The sequence below is a fragment of the Cygnus olor genome, chromosome 2 (assembly GCF_009769625.2).
Source record: "Cygnus olor isolate bCygOlo1 chromosome 2, bCygOlo1.pri.v2, whole genome shotgun sequence".
NCBI lineage: Eukaryota > Metazoa > Chordata > Aves > Anseriformes > Anatidae > Cygnus > Cygnus olor.
This window is the reverse complement of record NC_049170.1, coordinates 120,916,242-120,934,304: the sequence shown is the minus strand read 5'-3', so window position 1 is coordinate 120,934,304 and position 18,063 is coordinate 120,916,242. Positions and strand designations below refer to the sequence as shown.

Below are 18,063 nucleotides of genomic sequence, written 5' to 3'. Positions count from 1 at the left end.
GTGTTCTCAACAGCTGCCTCACACTGTCTTCTGTAGCTCGTCTTTTTATTTACTGCAATTTTCTTGCATATACTATAGATTTCTTCCTAAATCACAGTCACAGTCCTCCAAAATTCTGACATTCTCAGTTGCTACTGGTAGGGCATTCAAGGCTGTTCTTCCTGTTTCCAGTTGTGCTGCTGTTGCTCTCACAAAAATATTTCTGAGACTTTTGAGAGGTTTGATTCCTTTAGGCAAAGATACCAGCATTAGCCTGGTTCCCATGGCTACCAACTCCTCAGTCACTCTTCAATACTGCTTCTCTCATTCAAAAAAAAAATTAAAAATAAATCCTTATCTATGGACACTGCAAGTTGAATTTCAGCTTCCTCCTCTTATTCGCATTGGCAATAAGAAACCCTGAAGAGAAAACTAAAATAAATACAGGAGTGTGAAGCCCCACTTTGACGGTTCTGTGAAAGGCCACTGCTGTCACAAGCACATCATAAAATCCCAGGCATAAATCTGTGAAGGTCCATCATAATTCATTGTTTGGTTTACTTGATTAAGTTTGGCTAAATTTTTGGCAATATCGAGTCAAATAAATTGAAAGAATATTTTGAACCAAAATGAGTGAATTTTGTTACCTGCTTTCACAATGAAGAACAAGAAACACCAAAATTATTAACTTTTCATTTCCAATCAGGACACCTTTAAAAAATTTAAGGAATAGAATATTCAGATAGCTGTGAGCATCATTCACAGAGTAAAGCAAAAAATTACATTTCTGTTCCTTCTTCAGGCAAGGGAAAGCCCAATTTCTTGATTGAACAAGAATTTTTTGCCTTAATCCAGCATGTCTTTAAGGACCACACAAAACCTAATTTTGTTGGCTTTACACTCTTTCTTCACACACTCCATTGTATACTTCAGTGGAATGGTTAAAGCACTCTCCTGAAGTGCTCTTATAGCAGGAAAAAACACCCAGTTCAGGTTTTCCAGGTTCCAAAAGAGTGTCCCAAGCCACAAGCCAGTCAATGAGATTTTCTTTATCTCTCACTCCTAAATTTAGCTATACAGAGTTATTTCCACTAGACACACTGACAAAATCCACATAGATGCATGACTGGCTTTGAGATGAACAAGATTGCATTCCTTTAATTAAGTAAACTGGTTTTAAAGTTTTAGTCTTTTGGTAGTTGACCAAAACAGAACATAGAATCTCAGATGAGAGCTTATTGATGTCATACAGTCATACATTAGTATATCATAAAACACTTGATAGCCCAAAATACTTGACATGTGTATAATTTAAACAGTCTAGAGTGTCAGGGAGCCTCATGCTGATTTACCACTGTATACATCTCCTGAACTGCATAAAACTGCAGAAGACAGAACATTTTCTGGTGACGTATTATCAGCGGCAGCTGGTCAAAAGATGGGGAGAAACTGTCATCTAGAAAAACAAATAATAATAAAAAAGGCTTCTTTTCTTCTTTTTAACTATAAAGTTAAAATAGTAGCACTATATATAATGTTTAATGCTTTGGATTATTTTTTTCTCGGAACTGATGCAAAATATTTGTATAACTGAGGAAAAGCAGCCAGATTTAGAACACTAAAAATTGATTAGCTGACAGAAAAGTTATTTAAATTTAATGATAATGGCAGAACTTTTTAAAAACATTATTCTTTTGGGACAAATATGAGATGAAATTTCACTCTTGAACAGGATTTCTACATGACTTTCAAGCATGCCCTTTGTTAAGACCCTGGATTAAATCAATCCTCAAAGCATTTTTCCTGCAATGACACAGCCTTCTGCAGCTCTGCTATACCAAGCGTCTGCTGTCATGGTAGTTTAGCTCACTGATCCCTCTGAAGTATTGCTGTCCTAATAACAGTAATGGTAGGGCTATCTAGTGTCTCGATTTCCCTACATATGCCCTGTTGGATCTCTGGAAGAGCCGTATGGTGGAATTTGAGGAGTGTACATTTGCCCAGGATTTAAGGATAGCAAAAAACAAGCTGGAATAGTTTCTTCATCACAGGTTTCATGCTTCGTTTGGATCAACTTTTCAGCATGTGTGAGATGAGTCTGATGTTTCTGGAAGGCATCAAAACTCCTGCATATGTACGGTACAAGTGGTCTCTTTGTGCACAGTGGATGTGACACAATCAGGGTTACTGTGGATCATCTGTGCAGCACACGCAGTGAATCTGACACTTTCTGTCATCATCAAACATAATACTCATGTGCTACTCAGCAGAGGCTTAAATAATGGTCAAAGCCACTAAAACAAATAACCAACCCACAGCCATCCACACTTTTTCCACACTGGGCTTCTCTTTACGAATCTCTTCTTCCCAAAGCTGAGAGGAAAGGTAGGTTTCATTTCACCAAAGTACAAATTCTTCTGACAAGGAATATGCACTTCTGGACAATTCACCCCCTTCTCAGCAATCCATTAAAATAGGCCAGATGAACTGCCATCATCTAAGAGTGCCTATTTCTCTCTATTCATAACAGAGACAGCCTAAAATGAAAACCTCAGCAGTAAATGTATGCCTTTTAAAGGCCATTACAACTGGTTGATGAGCATTGTACTAAGCACCCTCCAAAAAGCTGTCAGCTAAATCTAGGTTGTTCTAAAATGCTTTCTGCTTGTCCAGAGCTATGTGCCATCGCATTCATCCTCCCTTCAATCTGCTCACCATTCACAGAAGGGCCTTTGGGTGAGTCAGAGGTCAAAAATGAGAGCTAACTTCACTTCTGTAGTATTGAATGTCTGCTTCTTGGACGTCCTTGGGAACTTTCTGGGACAGGGCAACCTTGGACATATGTACAGACTGTGGGACGAGAGGCTGGAGAGCTGCCCTGCAAAAAAAGGATTGGGGGGGGTTCTGTTTGACGGCAAGTTGAACATGAGCCAGCAGTGTGCCCTGGCAGCCAAAAAGGCCAGGCATGCCCTGGGTGCATCAGGCACAGCACCGCTAGCCTGTCGAGGGAAGGGATTGTCCCGCTCTGCTCTGCGCTGGTGCGGCCTCACCTCAAGTACTATGTGCAGTTCTGGGCACCGCAGTATAAAAAGGACATAAAACTCTTAGAGTGTGTCCAAAAGAGGGCTACAAAGATGGTGAAGGGCCTAGAGGGAAAGACGTATGAGGAGCGGCTGGGGCCCCTTGGTTTGTTCGGCCCAGAGCAGAGCAGGCTGAGGGGAGGCCTCATGGCGGCCTGCAGCTCCCTCACGAGGAGAGCAGAGGGGCAGGCGCTGAGCTCTGCTCTCTGGGGACAGCGACAGGACCCGAGGGAACAGCATGGAGCTGGGACAGGGGAGGGTCAGGCTGGTGTTAGGGAAAGGTTCTGCACCCAGAGGGTGGTCGGGCACTGGGATGGGCTCCCCAGGGCAGTGGTCACAGCACTGAGCCTGCTGGAGTTCGAGAAGCGTTTGGACAACGCTCTCAGACACATGGTCTGATTTTTGGGTGGTCCTGCATGGAGCCAGGAGCTGGACTCAGTGATCCTTGTGGGTCTCTTCCTACTTGGGATATTCAGTGATTCTATGAAATTTCTCTCATAAACCAAGCATGCATTAATACTCAACTAAAAACTTAATTGCTCTCTCAAAATGAACATGTACACATTTCCAATCATTAACATCCCCTTTGATACCAATTGCAGTAAACATTTTAAATATGACAGCTTTTCTTAGAATTTTCATTACTGTAACATGCAACTCAAAGGAAAACTTTATGTAATTTGAAGCATATTAATGAACTCCAGTTTATGCCAGTTTATCCAAGAAGGTAACTTCATTGAGTGCATTTGAAAAACAGTGCCTAATTCTTAGGGGATTAGACCTTTCACAATGTTCTGGGTGCTGCAAGTTAAATTTTGTTAGTGATGGTGAAAAGACATGCTCCCTGCTATATTTGTGAAATTACACCAAGTCCTCTTACGTTGCAAGTGTGTAACTGAAGTTTGTTAGGACTATTATGTGCAGCCTAATCTCTGCTCAACACAACAAGAAATTTTCAGTATTCTTTGTGGCACAAGAAGTACTAAGAAATAATTCAGCAGAACTACTCACTACATTTTTAAGCATGTTTTGCTATCAAATGTATGTTTAACATAGTCTTTTAAATCTGGTAACAACTTACCTTCCTTTTAATGGCTCCCTCAAGAATCATTGTTCTCTCATATGATCTGATAATAAAAATAATATACCAATAAAGGAATGAATATGTATAACATAATGTTTATTTATAAGATACTCTCTCTTCAGTAAGCCGTTCTGACACACTCCCCTCCCTGAAGACCTCATGAATTTGTAATTAATGAGGCCTGATTTTAAGAATTTCTTCTGCACTGATAATTTTTCCACATCTCATGAACTTAACTATGAGGAAACTGTGCCTTATACTTAAATAGGAAGAAAAAAAAAAAAAAAGAAAAAAAAAATAAAAAAAAAAGAAAAAAAAATTTCACTCCAAGGGGAGTGAAATCTCTCCTTTCAATATTTTTAGGGTCACTGACAAGCAGGGTATCAAGGCTGTACCCCTGCCAAGCTGAATGTCTGTGCATGAGGAGCAAAGAGCACCATCCCAGAGGGATGGGGGCAGTGTCTCTGGATGCCCTAGGAGGCAATTTGCCATTTCCAGCAGCTCTTCTCTTCCCTGGGGGTGAGTAGTCCTTGCTCATTCATGAAATCCTATTCAGCCTCTGACTGTCATGTTGCTCTGGCTGGTGTGGACACTTTCCCAGTCTGAAGGCCTTGGGTGGTAGTTGCATGGCTCACAAACACTTGTTTGTTGCTCTGATACTGTTCTAGTCCTGATCTATTCCTTTGTATAACATCAACATTACAGATAAATATTCAGAAACCATTTATCATGCCCGAACCTTTAATCTTCCGTGACCAACTGAGCTATATCATTGAGTTTAATGTTAACTTTGATGAACCCATTTTTTCCCCAATTTTTACTTTATAAAGCTGGCATGGATGACACTTATTAATATCAACTCCATATTTTGTACATTTACTGTGTCACATGTTAATTCAAGATCAACACCCTACCTTGGTATTTTGCTGTAGAAGAGGACTGACAAAAAAGCACTGAGCCTCCCCAGTGCCTGGTTTGCAAATACCAGAATTCATGGACTTTATCTGGTATAGTGTACCCCTCTCTCTTTCTCCACTGGATAGTACATGCACATTTATGCCTTGACTCACCTCCTTATCCTTAGTGTGAGTTTAGGAGGAAGTAGAAATTGTCAAGAGATTAGTAGATGGCATGTAACACCTTCAGAATATGCTCACACTGCTTGCCACCACATCTGTACAACTATAGCACTGCTCTGCAGGCATTCACATATTTTTTCTCCTTTTCTCTGTCCACTATGCCTCCATTCTGATGGTTACTGATATATTGTTTTATTTATTCAGTGAAAAACATATTTCAAAAATGAAAACTTCTGTGAGAGCACTTGTACTCAAAGTTTCCCTAACTCCAAATGAGAGGTAATGGGTATCATTAAGGGGCAGGGGAAAGGTATTTGAATCTCTCATGTTTTGAAAATCAGGATCATTGTTACTTTTTATTAGAATAGAAGTGTTACAAAAATGCTTGTTGAAGAAGCTCTCTTGGTTTCTACTTCTTTGCTCTGATGTTGCCTTCTGCTGTATAAAATTGTATTATATACACTGAAAGACATAAATGGTGCATAAACTAATATAGTAATGCCAAAACAGTTGTGTTTGCCTGAGACATCCAATCACATATGCCCTTCTTGATTTACTGACACAGTTACAGGAAGGTGATGTGCTGATGTTTGACCTCCATTTCATAGGAAAGAGGGAACTGCTGACAGATGTTGAACTTACAGGCTTGCAAGTCTGCAACGCTTCCCCGTCCTTTGCCAATAATAGCTTTGATTAGCTCATTTTCAGAACGTGCTTCAGTACCCATTAGTTTTGCCTGTTCTTGACAAAACATAGCACTAGGCAATGATTTTTATTTTTTTTTAAATATTCAGTTTTCTGTTGTCATTTTTTTTTTTTCTGCACAGTTAAGTGTATAACAGAATAAGCAAAACAAACACATTACTCTTCATCAAAATATGATACATTTCTTATTAAACAATGTTACTTTAACTATATTCTGCATTTCTAATCATCTTTGACACCGAGGCTCCCTCTTTTTTTTCTATGATAGCAATAATTTGGATTCATTTTTGTCCTAGTAATGAATGAAAGTGGTGTGTAAATTCTGTTCCCAGACTAGCCAGATTAACAACTGTAAAACCCTTCAATCCTCTAGTTGGCAAGTGATTTATTGACATGACATTCAAATGTGTTTTGCTTCAGCATTAATGACAGGAGTTCCAGAACTTCTGTCACTGAGGTGATAAATGGATCCTTATACATACAGCCTTGAAAAACTGGGACTGGTGCCATTTTTTCCCTTCACTTTATTGAAAAGCACATCCCTTTACATTTATAGGAAGTAGCAACTTCTTTTTCTTTCTGTGATTATAATACATCACCGTTTTGTTTATGCATTGTTAATCACTTTATTTGACTTGTTGTTATTGGGAGGGTATAGGTTAGCATGCAGGAAAGTACACTGAAAACAGCTGTTGCAGGACTGATTTTTGACCTTGAAAAGGATAACTGGAATGAATAAACCAGCCTAATCAAATGCAATGGTAGTAAAACTGCTATAGTCATGAAACACATTGGCAATGCATTTTCTACTGTGTCTGTTTTAAGTATATCTATACAAGCTTATAAAAAGGATTCCCAAGGACACACTGTCCTAAACTGATGTAAAACCATTGAAACTATCAGTTGCTAAAATATTTATGCAAATGAAAAATAGCAGATTTAATCATAATGATATAAAAGCTCTCTAATATTTGCAAAACTATATTCAAGATGTGACAAACAGTGAGTTTCAATCAAAGAGAAAAGAGAAATCTGCTTTTTTTTTTTTTAAACCAAAATCTTTTACTCAGAAAAGTCAGACTTGTCTGTGGAAAAAGACTGATTTTAATACATTTCTTCTTTTGGGATTGGGTTTTCATAGAATCATAGAATGGCTCAGGTTGGAATGGACCCTAAAGATCATCTAACTCCTACTCTGCTGCCATAGGCAGGGGTGCCACCCACTAGAAGAGTTTGGTCAAAGCCCCATCCAACCTGGCCTTGAACACCTCCAGGGATGGGGCATCCACAGCTTCTCTGGGCAACCTGTTCCAGTGCCTCACTGCCCTTACAATGAAGAATTTCCTCCTAATGTCTAATCTAAATCTGTCCACTTTTAATTTAAGACCATTCCCCCTTGTCCTATCATTATTTACCCGAGTAAAGGGTCCTTCTCTATCCTTTTTTATAAGACCTCTTTAAGTATTGGAAGGCTGCAATGAGGTCACCGTGGAGCCTTCTCCAGGCTGGGCATCCCCAGCGCTCTCAGCCTTTCTTCGGAGGAGAGGTGCTCCCACCCTCTGAGCATCTTTTAGCCCTGTCCGGATTCTCTCCAACAGCCCCAAATCCCAGACCTGGACGCAGAACTCCAGGTGAAACCTCACAAGGGCAGAGCAGAGGGGCACAATCCCCTCCCTTGACCTGCTGGCCACTCCTCTGTTGAAGCAGCCCAGGACGCAGTTGGCCTTCTGGGCTGCAAGCACGCACTGCTGGCTCATGTTGAGCTTTTTGTCCACCAGAACCCCCAAGTCCTTCTCTGCAGGGCTGCTCTCAATGAGTTCTTCTCCCAGTCTGTGCTCGTGTCTGGGATTGCCCCAACCCAGGTGTAGCACCTTGCACTTGGACTTGAACATCATGCGGTTCATATGGGCCCAGTTTTGTAAAAATATTCTGTATTCATTGAAGTGAACTCTGTTTTCAAACGACAACAAAAAATCAAACAGTTCATGCTGCAGTTGCTTTTATTTAGGCAAATTTATTGAAATTAAAGGAAAGAAAAAAGAATTATACAATCGTCAAACAGAAATGAACCACTTCTATGCTCAAATATTTCAGTGAACCCCATTCTTTCTTATTATTAATGGCTACCACGTTGACGAAATTTTCTGTATTGACTGTTTAACCTGGCTTGGGAATGAACACTAAATTTAAAAAACTCAGCAGTTTCCCAGAACAAGAAAACCATTATCTGTTCTTCTGTCTTAATAAAATATTGTAGTAAACCCAATCGGCTAGCACGGGTCATTTGGTATTTTGAAAAGGTTCCATGTTCAGATGTTCCAGATAGGGTTATATCCTTTTCTGGCATTGCTTACACCAAGTGTTTCACAACTCAGCCACAGCACTGCTCTTGATGCATGCTGAAAGGACCCTCGTGCCAGCTTGCAAAGGCAGGAGAAGGCAGGTGAAAGAATCAATGTTGGCTGCCCCAAAATCACCCCTTACAGCCAGGGCCATGCCAGCCTCCTTAACACACTGTTTTAAGATGCCCAAACTGAACAGTTGTTACTCAGATTAAAATTAAGGTTGCTTTGCTAAAGAAAGCAGGAATAAACTCAGTGTGATTCAGTCACTTGCTGTGATCTGAAGCTCGGTAGAAAACACTGCCTGGACCAGCAACAACTGCTGCATCAGCAATGCAGACAATCCATTACAAGCCCAAACAGCCCAGTGGTTAAAAAGACAGTGCGAATATTTTTTGAATATCTCTGGAGTTTGTCACAATTCTAATGTGAAAAATTGGGATGAAACTCCTGGAACAACCAACTTTCCTTCCTCCAGTGAATCTGCAGCTATTCTGCACAGCTCTCCTCCAGCATATTCATGCATCTGGAAGAGGGATGGGGGAAAGTAGAAAGTGCCCTTGTATGGAAAAAGCTTGAAAGCAACAAGAAGTGAACTGAACTTTGATGTACCCCAAAAAGGTTTAATAAGTGTTTGTCTGTTGGGTGAAATATATTGATGCTTTATTTATTTATTTATTCATCCTTCATGATAATAACATAACAATTTTCTTAGTGATTTTTGTATCTTTAGCTTGGACAAACAATCAAAATCATTTCTGAATGCCTATTTGTTCAGGAAGATCAGGGTAGTTGCTCATGCAATTAGGTTTCCATGTAAAACTATCTGCTATGATTCCCGAGAGCTTTATTATATGTGAAAGATTAAATGTAATTTTCCCAAGTCTATGCAGGTTTTCCAAGTCTTATAGGAAACACTCCTACTGTTCAATAGTGCAGACTGCAGTTTAAGTGTAAGGTCAGCATTAGGCAAGAGGGAAATATGAGCTGTTTTATACTTGAACACAAACCACAGGCTTTAGAAAATACTGGTAAAGTTTCAGTACTGTGAGAAAAATTATGATACATTTTTACTGCTCTGAAAAGCCTGATAAAGACTGGAATATAGTCATAGATATTTAAATAAAGTTTCTATTACACTGCCTCCTGACATTTTGTCAAATCAGATGGGTTCAGGCAACGTAATATTATCAACCACAGTCCCACGCTAAAACCCTTGAAAGGATCTGAATGTATCTGTAGGAGTGCATGGATTTGTTTTGCTAATTTTGCTATTTTTTTTTGCTAACTTGTCAATACCTACAGTGTAAACTGAAGACACAATGATGCTGCAAAGTAGCAGAGTTTGATAACAAGTAGCACCTTACCTTACTTGCAGCCTGTTTTGCTCATCATTGGCTGCCTTTCTTAGAGGTGACTGTGAAGGGCTGGTGGCTTTGTGTTGTCCTCATCAAAGCTGCTGCTTTGCAGTCTCTTGTAGCCTCCTGTGACCTGTTTTCAGGGAGAAGAGCAGGTGGAGAAGCCATCATGAAAACAGTGGTTAAGATTAGGATATGATACACCAGCTTGTTTAGTATTTGTTAATGCATTGTTAATGCAATGTTTATTATATATACATATACTTGGAAAGTGATCACTGGCAAAAAGGTGAGGCAAGTGACTTGAGGGAACCAAAGGGCTGAGGAGGAATTCTGACCTCAGTTATTCAGATGAATGATGGCAAGTGAATTACAGTGTTAAGCAACGTAAAATCATGGCTGTTGAAAAGCATGAACTACCCAGACATTAGAGCATTCTCAATTAACCTTATCAGCCCAGCAAAGAGGCCAGGTTCTCACTGCAGCTCCATTAAGGCTCTGCTGACTGCAGTCAATAAAAGACAGGATATGCCACAGAGATAAGAATGGGGTGATAAAGGCTGCAGATGTTATAATGCCGTAACCAAGTGTGCAGCCCTGTCTCTAATACAATCAATGGTACTAGGGAGAGGAACAGAAAGTTCAGAAAAGTGTGTTGGAACCAGCAGCCTGTGAGGTGGAATTCACAGCAGCAGAAAGACAAAGAAATCAGGAATTTAAAAAGATTTTCAAATGATTATAAGGACTGACAACCTAAAAATCTGGCTGAAATACCTAGAAAAAAACTCATGCATAGGCTAATCTTTATTGGATCAGGAGGAGATATAATGATGAGGGACACCTACCCCACCTGCACTTGCTGAGAATTTCTTAAATCTTACATTGAAACTGCTGCTGCTGGATAGTGGTTGACAGTACTGCACAGCATCTCTAGCATAACAATTCCCACATTTCTATATCAGCTGAAAATTAGAGGAAGGAGTGGGATAGAGTCAGTAATGCAGCTGTTCGTAGCTTTACCACCTAAACCTCTCCAAAATTATTTTTAAGAGCTCCCTTGAATTTCAATGGAAAGTTACTGTGCACATGCTTTCTTTGTGCCTGTTCAGCCATAAATCAAAAAAGAGTCTTTCCGTCAAAAGACCAGCATGAGACCAACCTCTGAACGCTAACCTCAGAAAAGTGGTCTTGTGCTGCTACAAAATTAGACCCTTCTGTGTCTCTGTTCTGAACCCTCACCATTTTCCCAGCACTAATAGAAATAATTATTGCTATTTACCATTGTTGCTCAATCTTTTGAAAGTATGTGGTTAGGTGGTGTCCTACCTTGAGAAGCTTTTGCACAGATTGCATATGCACAATTAAAATTAAAGTGGCACAAATACATTGTAGTTAATAAGCCATAAGAATCTATTTGAAATAGGACTTTTAAGATGTGATTTGAACACAATGATAGAAAGCACCTGATGTGTGAAAAGTCCTAGATTCCAGAATTAAAAAAAAAAAAAATGATAAAAATAATGATAACGCACTGGAAAGGGAAGCACTGATGTATTTGATCTCTATATGTACTTTAAAAGCTAAATTGTCTAATTATACACCCAGTGGAATCAAAACCCAAACTTATCTATTTCTAATTAATTGCTTTTTCACGGTCCAGCGAGACTTTTGACACCGTATATTTGGTGCAAGATTTGGAAAGTGCTGACATTCACAAAGTTATCTATTGTCTAAACCAGCCTGGGTTTGAACCCATGCTCCGGGGTCTGAAGAAGAGCTGTGTTTGGCTGAGTGCCCTCTGATAGGGAACTGCTGCTGCTGAGCAGAGCTGTCAGCTCCTTCGTTTTAAAATGCCAGGGGGAGCCTGGCTCGATTGTGAAATTAGACACCTTGCTGTCTAATTCAAGAGCACGTTTGGAGCTATAAGTCCAGAGGTAGCATCACTTGCATCAAAAAATTAATCCAAACACAGGTAGAATTAAAGAAACATCTCTCTGTGTTTCCTCTGAGCTAGCTGAGTTGTCTCACTGCTCAGTGAGCTGCTGGTCCTGAATCCCACTGGTGGCACCCAGCACTCCTCATGCCCTGCAGGGTGAGCCACAAAGTCTTATTGAATAGTGAATAAGACTTTGTGGCAGCAGACTCCTTTTTGGGAGTCAGGGGACACAGGGCTTTGCAACACCCTCTTGGAGGCACAGCTATATTGCCCCTTCCAACAGAGCTGGGGAAAACCTGAGCAGAGCCTGGCACTCGAGAACCCTCTTAATAAACAATAACAGAAGCAGCGCAAAAAAATCAACGTAGCATCGCATGCATTTTTTTTACCAAACTGGGATATGAAAATCATATGGTCCGTAAACAGACTGATGGTGCAGAACAAAATGCGAAGATCATGTGGTCTGACATTCAGGGTGACGCATGCCAGAAAACAAAACAAAACAAAACAACTCTCTGAGTTCTGCATAAAGACCAGAACTTCTGTTTGGATAGAGGAGAATAGATCCAGTCTTGATTTAAGGACTTAATGTCTCCACACTCAGGGGCAAACTGTTCCAGTGAGTAATTATCCACCCTTGCTGCTAGGAATGTGCTATTTCTGGTTTGATTTTGTTTAGCTTCTGCTTCTATTTCATCTGCTTTCCTTCTTCTTTTTCCCTCCCTTTCTTCTGTTTTCTTCTCTCTTTGAAAAATTTAAGAGCCAGCCACAGTCACTAATCTTTTTCGCTGTGTTGGCACTATTAGACTATGACTGAATTACTGCTTAGCCGAATTAAGGCTGAGCACCTCGAATTTTGGTATCTAAGTCAGACTTCCCAGAGCACAGATTATTCTTGTTGCTCTTTCTAAAGCTCATTCTATTCTGTAGGGGTGTTTTATTAATCTATTAACCCAAGGATCCCACTTATTGGGATGAAGAGTTTCTTTTTACCCTATGTTGAGTTTGGTGGATTGGGGCCACCTCTTACAGGGAGGGAAGGGGTGGAAATTTGTTCAGAGAGAAATTTGGCAGAGAGCTGCTGCTTCTTCTAGAAAGGGGTTGGGGACAGCATCCTGTTGGCACGGCAAGGCAATTTATTGCCTGTGGGGTCTGGGAGCTGACAAAACTGTGCTGTGGGATCTGCTGCCTGTGAAAGCCTGGGGAAGGAGACTGGGACACCAGGGCACATCTTGGCCGTGTGAGCTCTAAGGATGAGGTGTATGTGGTGCTGGACCCTGGGAGTGCCTCTAGCTGGCCCAGGCCACCAGGCTCTCCTGGAGGACCAGGCTGTACCTGGAAGGGAGCCTCCTCCTCAGAAACATTTCATATTAATGATCCTATGTTATCCCTTACTTGCTCTCTCATTTCCCCAGTTCCTTTCTGCCCAAATATGCCCATGCAAGGCATGGTTGTCATTCCTCTGACCGCTGCAGCTATCCTCTCCTTGGACCTGCAAGCCAAACTCGCTGCACAGCTGCTGGAGAAAGCCAGCTTCCCACTGGACAAATGTCTCTGAACTTTGTCAACTCCATTGCACTGTGAATTTCAGTGTTGCAAAACTCCTATCTGACGTGCAGTGATAAGGTATGTGAATGCCTCATGTTTTTTAAGAAAAAAAGGGATAAAGTTATAAGTACTTACCAGTTACCACCTTTAACTGTTCTCTGTCTTTTATGAATAGAGTCCTTTATGCACATTACCTCTGTTTTCTTAAACAAAATAATTCAAATTTTTTCAACAGATATTTTCTTCACGTGTATTTCAACCTACTGCTTATCTAAAAGAGAATTAAAGAAATGAGACGTGCTGTCACTTATCCTCAGGTATGAGGGTAATGGGTTACCTAAGCCACCTGTTATTACTTCTGTTCCAGGATTGGATGAATCACATTTTTATAAACATAAGAAAATATATCCAGGAGATTTCCAGATAGCCTTTGGGGTCATTAGGACTAAGTAGCTGGTCGCATTAGTAATTTCACTGTGTTATCTGCATCTTTAGGCTTTGAATCATCTCTCAGTTTGGCTGTATGTGCCTAAGCCAATTTTGAAAAAGGAAATTAGGTTCCTAATTTTGAAAGCTGAATGACATCAGAGTGAATTAGGCTCTAAAATCTGGCTTGGCTCTGTTCTTTATTTATGCCATGACTGCAAGGCAATCAAAGGCAGCCTTGCCTCTGCAAGAAGTTGCAACTTCTTCTTTTACATTGGAGAAGTTCTCCTAAATATGCAATATATCCAGCCATGAAATTTAGTAATGTATTTATGTGCTGTTATAACTAATATAGGCATTCTTAATTAATAAGTCACACTGTCTTATTAGGTCCCTTCTCACAAAGTGGCATGCAGCTCAGTTAAAAGGAAATCGTCAGGCAAAGCTCTATTGAGTGCTTTAGAAATACTGTAATGGCTGCACTGCAATTAATGAAGTGTTAGAGATAATCCATTGCCATCTGTCTTTATTTTGCTAAGCCACTCAAGTAGAGACCATATTCGAGGGAAGAAAAGAAAATCCAGGGCTAGAAGAATACTGAAAATGAGTATTCAGCAACATTTGTTCCCCTTCTGACCAGCTGTTCAGCGTGATCGTGTTCGTACCACCTTTTATTCGCCATTCACGGTCATTCTCACAAACAGCGTTACTCCTCAGACAAATACCTAATTGTGAAGAAACAAGTTCCTATTCTCCTATTCACCGTGCTTTTGCCTCCCAGGCAGGGGCCCAAATCGGACCATATGACTTCCCTGGTGGACGGTGCGCTCGCAGCGACCTGTGAGCAGATCTGAGGTGAGGCTTGCACAAAGGGCTCTGGTGCAGGAGTCCCTGGGACTTGCTGCGTCTGATCCTCGAGTGAAAGAGAGAATAATGGCAGAAGGGACCGAGACTGGCAGGCAGACGGCTCACTAAACCAGCCAGCTGTAGGGTTTCCTCAGCTCACAGTGGGGCTGCAGCCCGTGAGCATGTAAAGGCTGGTCTGAAGGTGGGAAGCTGTTCCCATTGTCTTCTTTTTTACCAGTGAAATGCAATGAGGGCAGCAAGACATATCTGTACATATATCCGTACATATATGGTGGCATATATCTATCCTTCCATGTATATTTATGGTGGCAGTGCTGCATGGGGATATAGATGGAGTTCCCCTGTATCTGGGCATCTCAGAAGTCTTAATTACTTTTTTTTTTTTTTTTCCCCCAGTTCTGCTTTCTATCCTTCACAGAGAGGGGAATCACCTCTGTGTTCTACTTACCCAGCTTGTGTTCATCAAATGCAGGTATAATTCAATCATAAGTATACTCAAACCACTCTGATGTGATCCAGGACCTTTTTTTTTTTTTCGAAAGATTCCTTAGTCTTTTTCTGGGAAACTGACCTACAGAGTCCTACTAATCCAAACAGAAGATACAGGCTAATATTTGATAAGTCTGCGGCTGTTTTCAAAACAATGATTTTTATGACAAAGATGCCAAAAACTGTGGTAAAAACAGAAAATGGTTGGTGAGCATCTAAAAAAGTGTGGAAAACACTGACCTTTATGAGTATTTACTCCACTCTGTACAATTGTCTAAATGTAACACTGACAGTTTTATTACTTAGTGTATTGTAATAAACCAAAATTCAATATTCTTGTTTCACTACAACTATTATTTTGGAGCATCTTGAAACATGATGCTCTTCATGTCCAGAAACATAAAATACAGCAATTCAAGATACACCACACTGTTTGCCAAATAGATTTTGACAAAAATGCTTCATCAATATATTACTGAGAATGAAAAATGAACGTCCCCATTTTATATATTCTCTCAGGAGCCTACCAACCTCTCACTATGCTCCAAGGGAAAACTCAGTGCTTCTGAAATGATAAAGTCTTTCATGCAACCTTTCAAGAAGGCTTCAATGCCACATGTCCATAATTTTTCATTTATGTTTTTTAAAAGGAACTTTTCCACGAACTCATATCTGGCATATTTTTGAGTAGTAATCATAGCAAAGCAGCACCTTGGCTGCATACGTATTCATTCCTGCAGAGATTTGCATTTTGATTTTACCTGTATGCGTAATGAATTTTGACAGCTCAGTCTGTCAGTAAAAACAAAGGCTGTCTTCAAAGAATAGGTCTGCTGATGCACTACCCAGCTGAACATGCTACAAAAGTCTAACAGTTTCATTAGGGAGAGGAAGGTTTTGAATCTGTTTGTCCCCATTTCTTAACTCTGGTTTATTATAATGTTTTGTAAGGTGAAGTAATTCCACGTGCTGAACAAACTCTGAGGAATGAAGTCCACCCTTAACTTGTCGATGGTAAAATGTTCCCACCTTTACAATTCATAAGCTTTTTCTCCATGGTTAGTTCCTTCAGGGGAAATATGTGCATGTGGCAGAGGGGCAGACACATTGCCTGTTACAGGCTGTTCCAGAAATGTAATGAAAATGCTCTGAATGGCTCCCTGGAGGCTTCTATCTCCTTTCACTGACAAGTTTGAGGAGAGAAGACATCTAATTTTTTCTTAGAATTGCAGGTATCTAAAGGAGACGGGGTGGAAAACATCCTTGGAAACTGCGAAATGTGCCATTCATTGGAAACCTGGCAAACGTGCCTGCCTACAGAGGCAACACCATGGCAGCTGAAGTCCTCCTTTGGAGAGGGTGCCAATGGAGACAGATAACCACTCTTTCTTAGCTGTCACTAAGCCCTTGGCTATCAAGTCATCTACCAGGGGTGTCAGCTAACGCCGGTTGTAATATTTGGGTCTCTGTGATGGAAGGAAGGAGTTGGACTGAAACCGTTCCTTTCTGAAGACCAGAAATATCTTTTGACTGGTCTCAATCAAATTTCTGTGAGTGATGTGGATTCTAACGATACCTCTATTATTTGCATAGAAAAAGTACTATGTGCCATAAACCTCTGGAAAGAGTGAACAAAGCCATGGCTCGTCACTGGTCAAAAGCAGATTTTGGTGCATCATTCTGGAATGGAGCTCTGCCCGCATCCTCTTTATGTGTAGTATTTCTCTTTAAACGTTTTTTCAGAGTCAGCATGTTGGTCACTCCAGCATGGAAAAGAATCCTCATTTGTAAAGTATAAGTGATATAAAAGCTGCAAGCACACATAAAACATCTTAGATCATGGAGATTTTCTCAGAAGTGACTGCTAATCAGGGAGATGAGCTGACAGACAGGGAGATAGTTAATGTGGTAGTAAGGCCATGACATAAATCTTTTAGAGGAAAGGGAATAGTTGGTTACCCAAAATGAAAGAGAATGTCAGATATTCAGCAAGTTGGATAAAAGCCTAGTTTGCAGTGAACTTGCACATACAGAATATCTACTCACGGAGGACAGTATGAGTAAATCAGAGCATCTGTTTTCCCAGCCTTCATGTTCAGTAGTGTTCTGGTCTATCTTAACTGGTTTGAAGAGGTCAGCAGTTCATTGCATATGAGTGCATGTTTGTCTCCTTAAATGATCTTTAGGATCATGTTTACTTGTTTATTTCAGATATGTTTATTTCTGTGTACCCAGCGAAAACTCGCTGCTGTGCATTTTGATTCTGTAAGATGCAGAGTACTGCACATCCCTCTATCTGAGGGCACAGTTAAGCCCTTAGAACAGCTGAATTGTGTCTTTGTACAACAGGGGATTTGATAATTGGGCAGATGAAGCATGAAGGAATGAAGCTAGAGAGCTGGTGGCACAAATTCCAGTCTGAATCCAACGAATCACATCATAAGATTTTTTTTTTCTTTAAAACTTCCTACAGCAGGACTGTAATGGAGATAAAGAAAATGTTATTCACTGCTATGGTATCATTCAAGCGTCATTCTTTTAGCAGCATGCTGTACTGCTTGTAAGCAGGCTCAGGGCAGCAGCCAGAGGAGTCTTTAGGCTATCTGCCTTTATAATTGTTTCTGCTGAGCAAAAAACTACAGCCACGCAGTGTCTGCATGACATGTAGCAGGGGTATGTCAAAAACACAGCCTGTTATGCTTGGGGTGCAGTTAGAGATAATCATTGGTTGGCTTATAGTTTTAATCAGCAATGATTAAATGTGTCTCTGCCAGATATGTAGAAAAAACAGCTGTAACATTCATGTCGGTGCTGCATCCAGATTCCATAGTCAGTCATACACGGGAAAAGAGTAGGGAAGTATTTTGAGACAGCGCCAGCACATGGATATTAGGTTATTACTTGAATTGACTACATCAGCAAATGCACAGAAGTATCACTTACCAGACAAGTTTCTCTTGGTAAGTCTCTGATAGTGGATTTCAGTTCACATAAATGGAGTTTCTAGAGCTTCCTAAGGAAAGAAATATTAGGAACAGACATCCCATTTATCATCCTTAGGCCAGTGGGGACACTGAATATTTTAACTAAGTTTTGACAAATTGTGTGCAAGTTGGTGATCTAGGAATGAAGTTCTGGAAACCATTGGCTATACATTTGTAAAAACAAGT

At 40.4% G+C, this 18,063-nt stretch overlaps 1 long non-coding RNA gene across 2 annotated transcripts; it reads left to right on the top strand.

Annotated features, from left to right (window-relative positions):
* The first annotated feature begins 11,859 nt into the window (after positions 1 to 11,859).
* Positions 11,860 to 15,823, top strand: LOC121064325. 2 transcript variants are annotated; one of them, XR_005816458.1, is made up of 5 exons: positions 11,860 to 12,182; positions 12,979 to 13,189; positions 13,347 to 13,428; positions 14,319 to 14,392; positions 14,801 to 15,823. It is a non-coding gene; the product is annotated as an uncharacterized LOC121064325 (long non-coding RNA). The 2 variants fall into 2 exon arrangements; XR_005816459.1 differs by lacking the exon at positions 13,347 to 13,428 and having other exon boundaries at positions 11,879 to 12,182.
* The last annotated feature ends 2,240 nt before the right edge of the window (positions 15,824 to 18,063 follow it).